The following is a 5,979-nucleotide window of genomic DNA, read 5'->3' on the forward strand; positions in this document are numbered from 1 at the left end:
CTCCTGGGCTCAAGCGAGTCTCCTGCCTCCGCCTCCCAAGTAGCTGGGACCACAGGCGCCCACCACAACGCCCGGCTATTTTTTGGTTGCCGCCGTCATTGTTGTTTGGCGGGTCCGGGCTGGGGATTCGAACCCGCCACCTTAGGTGTATGTGGCTGGCGCCTTAGCCGCTCAAATATTCTTGATAGCCAAAATAGAAACCTATGGCCAAGTGCGGTGGCTCATGCTAGTAATCCTAGCACTCTGGGAAGCCGAGCTAAAGACTTCGAGGCCAGCCTGAACCAGAGTGAGACACTGCCATCTCAGCTACTTGGGAGGCTGAGGCAAGAGAATTGCTTGAGCCCAAGAGTTTGAGGTTGCTGTGAGCTATGACACGACAGCACTCTACCCAGGGCCACAAAGTGAGACTGCCTCAAAGAAAAAAAAACAAAACAACAAAAACTAGAAAGCTATGAAGTTGAGAGAATCTTTGGGCTGTCAATTTACATATTAAGCATAAGTTGCTGAGGCTGAGCAAATCAGAAAGGTGCCTTGTTTATAACAAAGGGTGGGAACTCTTCACTTCTGAAATATTAACTGTGGTTAAAAACAAAAACGCTTCCTTTTTTGCATGGGTTGTTAACAAAGCCAGGGAAGAGGAGGGGCCATTCTAGTTTATTATGTTTTTTAGGGGCTCTTCTATAATAATAAGGGGGACAAAAGCACTTACTTTAAGAAAGCTGTGATAAAGATGCTAACGGTTAATTTCCCAGGCTTTCATTGATTGGGTAGTTGCAGAAAACCTTAGAGAACTTTTGGTCTAACTTCCTCATCCTGAAGATAGAGAACTGAGGCCTAGAACTTGCCCAAGGATTCATGACTATCTGGAATCCTGATGTTTAGGCAAGTGTTCTTTTCTCCCTTACCACTGCTCTTCCCTGTCCCTCTATAAAGGCAGTACCCAGGGTTGGATCAGTGCAGACTATCATGGGGTTCTGTGTGCATTGTGTTTTATGTATAAGGATGTCCCAAAAGTAACCATACATAGGAAAAATGGGAAATTTTTGTAGCTAAATGTACATTTACAAAATACTCATTACAAAATTTTACAAAGAGGGGTCGGTGCCTGTGGCTCAAGTCACTAAGGTGCCAGCCACATACACCTAATGTGGTGGGTTTGAATCCAGCCCAGGCCCGCCAAACAACAATGACAACTACAACCAAAAAATAGCCAGGCATATGTGGCAGGCGCCTGTGGTCCCAGATACTTGGGAGGCTGAGGCAAGAGAATCGCTTAAGCCCAAGAGTTTGAGGTTGCTGTGAGCTGTGACGCCATACCACTTTACCCAGAGTGATATGGTAAAACTGTCTCAAACAGGAAAAAGAAAAAAAAAACCATAAAAAAATTTTACAAAGAGGTGGCTAACACATAGAGAATATTTTGTAATTATTTTATAAAAAGGCAGGGGGATGAGGGAGCAGAGAGAGGGGAGATGTGTGGGAGATGGGTTTATCGATGTATGGCACACCTTTTGGGTGGGACACAATTATAAGAGGGACTTTACCTAATAAATGCAATCAGTGTAACCTAATTCTTTGTACCCTCATTTAAGCTATGATTTCCCATTTTCCTATATGTACTGTTACTATGGGGACACCCTGTACATAGAGATGGAATCTCCCTATGTTGCCCAGGCTGGATTCCAAACTCCCAGGCTCAAAAGATCCTCTAGCCTTAGCCTCCCAAGTAGCTGGGATTATAATCATGCACTACTGTGCTCAGCTGTGTGCATGTTTTTTGATTGAAGAACCTGAATGTGTGCATATTTTTATCTGTGCTATTTTCCTTTGTTTTTTTCCTTCCGTTATTTCAGTGGTGGTAGGTGCCCTTGATAATCACTGGAACCTCAGCTGAGAGCTGAGGAAGCAAGATCTAAGATGCAGCTCAGTTCATCAAAGCCTAGCAGGCCCCCTCAGCTGCCTTTCCAAGCCTACCACACAGATGACAATGGAGTAAGTCCAAATCTGCCTCCCCTAATGTGATCTTGCTTTGAAGTGGAGAGCTAAATAAGCCGTCTATGTACTTTATCTCCTGTGGCACTTACCACTTTCTACCTGGTATTATAGTTATTTTTATGCGATTTATTGCTCCTTTTAGAGTGTATGCTCCTGGAGGGCAGAGTACATTCATATTCATATTTGCATCTTCTTTTTTCTCCTGGTACTAACACAGTGCTTTGCACACTGTAAATGACTGTTGAACAAACAAGTAAATCTGATTGTGTTGTTCTACTGCTTTTTCAGTAAGAAGTCTAACTGATGTCCTTTAACTCAGAGAAGCAGCAACGGAGCAACATAATCAAAGTTCACCATTTTTTTTTTTTCCCGCAGTTCTTGGCCAGGCTGGGTTTGAACCTACCACACCTGGTATATGGGGCTGGTGCCCTACTCCTTGAGCCACAATCTCTGCCCATCACCATCCTTGTTTTAAGGCAATTTCATTATGAAATATTCTAAGACATGCTAGACTAGGAAGGCAACTGCTATATTTGGTCCACTTGAGACTGGTGAAATCAGCCTCGCTTGGCCAGATGTGTTGGCTCACACCTGTCACCCTAGCACTCTGGGAGGCTGAGGTGTGTGGATTGCTTGAGCTCATGAGTTTGAGACCAGCCTGAGCAAGAGTGAGCCCTTTCTGTACTAAAAATGAAAAAAAAAATGAGGCAAGAGGATCACTTGAGCCCAGGAGTTTGACATTCCTGGGAGCTATGACCACCACCACCACCCCCGTTCCCTACCCAGGGTGACAAAGTGAGACTGTATCAAAAAAAAAAAAAAGAGAGAAAAGGCAGTGCCTATGGCTCAAAGGAGTAGGGTGCCAGCCCCATATGCCGGAGGTGGTGGGTTCAAATCCAGCCCTGGCTGAAAAGAACAGAATAAAAATGAAATCAGTTTTGCTCATAGTAATATTTTATCAGAAGTAGTTGTGGTGAAAAGTATCAAATATGGGTATAATTACTTGTCCCCCCAAACTAATTAAACCTGTTCTAACATATTGAAGCAGACAGCAAGATAGAGAATGTACTTTGAAATTCTATGCTTATCTTCTGGATCTCTGCCACTTTATTTTACGTACTTAAAATCAAATATACTATTTTGCTATGTAGCATAGCAAAGGTTAAAGTATTTTTGATTTCGCCTTCTGAGGGTTTGACAGTGAAGGCATTTGGCTTTAAGCCATACTTTTCACGAATATTTTAAAAGTTAGTAACCATTTTTTTTTTTTTTTTGCTTTACTTAAATACAGTCTACTGTATTCAAAGCCTTAGGGTTACAATTCGGAACTGCAGGAACACAGTAATTTATCTGGACATGTTACAATGATTATTCAAGTACTAACTTGGTACTCAGCTCAAGTTGCTTTTTAGATTAAGTTCCTAGGTAAAGGCTGCTTTTCTTTTTGAGACAGAGCCTCAAGCTGTCCCCCTGAGTAGAGTGCCGTGGCATCACAGCCCACAGCAACCTCCAACTCCCGGGCTTAAGCGAGTCTCCTGCCTCAGCCTCCCAAATAGATGGGACCACAGGCACCCACCACAACGCCCAACTATTTTTTGATTGCAGCCGTCATTATTGTTCGGCAGGCCCAGGCTGGATTCAATGGATTCGAACCTGCCACCTTAGGTGTATGTGGCTGGTGTCTTAGCCACTTGAGCCACAGGCGCAGAGCCAAGGCTGCTTTTCTTTTCAATTGTTCCCCTCCGAAGTGGGCAGGGAAGAGTAAGTAGTAGGTGGGTTGTCAGAATCAGCAAGCTGCGGGCTCAGAGGCCTTACTGTGGCTTCCTCTGCTGTGTATTTGGTTTGTTACATCCACTATGGAGTAATCTTTGGTTTCATCAATATGCCATTAAACATAAGTGTCTAGTCAAAATTTCCATTTAACACATTCTGGTATTAAATTCCCATTTTCTAGACTCCATTTCACAGAGTGGATGCAAACTGGGTGAGAGCTGAACATCTCATGTATTGCTCAGTTAAAAGTAAACACATTTGGCTCGGCGCCTATAGCTCAACCGGCTAAGGCGCCAGCCACGTACACCTAAGGTGGCGGGTTCGAATCCCCAGCCCGGACCCGCCAAACAACAATGATGGCTGCAACCAAAAAATAGCCGGGCGGTGTGGCGGGCGCCTGTGGTCCCAGCTACTTGGGAGGCGGAGGCAGGAGACTCGCTTGAGCCCAGGAGTTGGAGGTTGCTGTGAGCTGTAATGCCATGGCACTCTGCCCAGGGGACAGCTTGAGGTTCTGTCTCAAAAAAAAAAAAAAAAAAAAAAAAAAAGTAAACCCATTTGGCTGGCACTATTACGTATCAGAAAGAGACTCATGAGGCAAGGTAATCTATATACATTTCCCCATCCAGTTTTGAAGCAAATCCCAGAAATACTACACCTGTAATATTTTAGTATATCTCTGTAAGGAAAGGATTCTTTTTTTTTTTTTTTTTTTTGAGACAGAGCTTCAAGCTGTCCCCCTGGGTAGAGTGCCATGGCATTACAGCTCACAGCAACCTCCAACTCCTGGGCTCAAGCGAGTCTCCTGCCTCCGCCTCCCAAGTAGCTGGGACTACAGGCGCCCGCCACAACACCCGGCTATTTTTTGGTTGCAGCCATCATTGTTGTTTGGCGGGTCCGGGCTGGGGATTTGAACCCGCCACCTTAGGTGTACGTGGCTGGCGCCTTAGCCGGTTGAGCTATAGGAGCCGAGCCTAAGGAAAGGATTCTTAAAACACACATTGATGTGTCTTGAAAATGTCATACATAAACTAGCTATTCCTTATAATTAAATATCCGGTAAGTGCTCAAATTTGCCACCTTGGCTCAAACATTTTTTCAGTTGGTTTGTTCACACTGAGATCGAAACAAAGCATGTGGATTTTATTTGATTAAACATTTCTTGCCATAGTAGGTTCCCTTCATCCCCTGGCCCCTTTTCCTTGCAGCTGAATTTGTTGAAGAAACTTGGTCATTCAACAAAGTGATCAAGTGATCTGTTGTGTTCTAATATTCTGGAATTTGCAGACTACATCCCCCATAATGCTAACTTTTAAACTACTCTTAACAAAATTGTTTGTAATTTTTACTGTATGTAATCTCACACATTACAATGCTGTTTGGTAAAATACTATTAGCTGCTTTTATAGATGAGATGACTAAGGGTGCATCTGGATTTTATTTACTATAATGTCTTCAAAATTCATTCACTGGTGTGTTAGAATTTCCTTCTATTGTAAGACTGAGTAGTTCAGTGCATGGTGTGTACCACACTGTTAATCTATTCACTCACCAGTAGACACGGGCCTTGATTGCTCATTTTGCTATTGTCAATAATGCTGCTGTGAGCATGCTATACAAATTATTTATTTCAACCCTTTCAGTCTTTTTAGAGTATATTTTTAATTTTTTGAGGAACCACCATACTGCTTTCCATAATAGCTAATACATGTACTATTTTATTTATTTTATTAAAAAAATTTAATAGGGCAGCACCTGTGGCTCAGTGGATGGGGTGCCGGCCCTATATACCAAGGGTGGTGGGTTCAAACCCAGCCCTGGCCAACAAAAAAATAGCTGGGGAGGCTGAGGCAAGAGAACTGCCTAAGCCCAGGAGCTGGAGGTTGCTGTGTGCAGTGATGCCAGGCCACAGTGCTTTACTGAGGGTGATAAAGTGAGACACTGTCCCTACCCCCCCCCCAAATTTAATACTTAAATTGTACATCAATATCCTATGACTCCAAATCTTTTTCATCACTCTCCTTCAAGTCTGAAGAAAATGATTAATTTATTAAGTTCCACAGACAGCACAGTCCCACTGATGTAACAATTAGTATGAAGTCCTACGCTCATATGAGAATTAAGAATAGCCATTATCGGGCTTGGCGCCTATAGCTCAACTGGCTAAGGCGCCAGCCACGTACACCTAAGGTGGCGGGTTCGAATCCCCAGCCC

Source organism: Otolemur garnettii, unplaced genomic scaffold (assembly GCF_000181295.1).
Source record: "Otolemur garnettii isolate 467f Iridium unplaced genomic scaffold, OtoGar3 scaffold00045, whole genome shotgun sequence".
Lineage (NCBI taxonomy): Eukaryota > Metazoa > Chordata > Mammalia > Primates > Galagidae > Otolemur > Otolemur garnettii.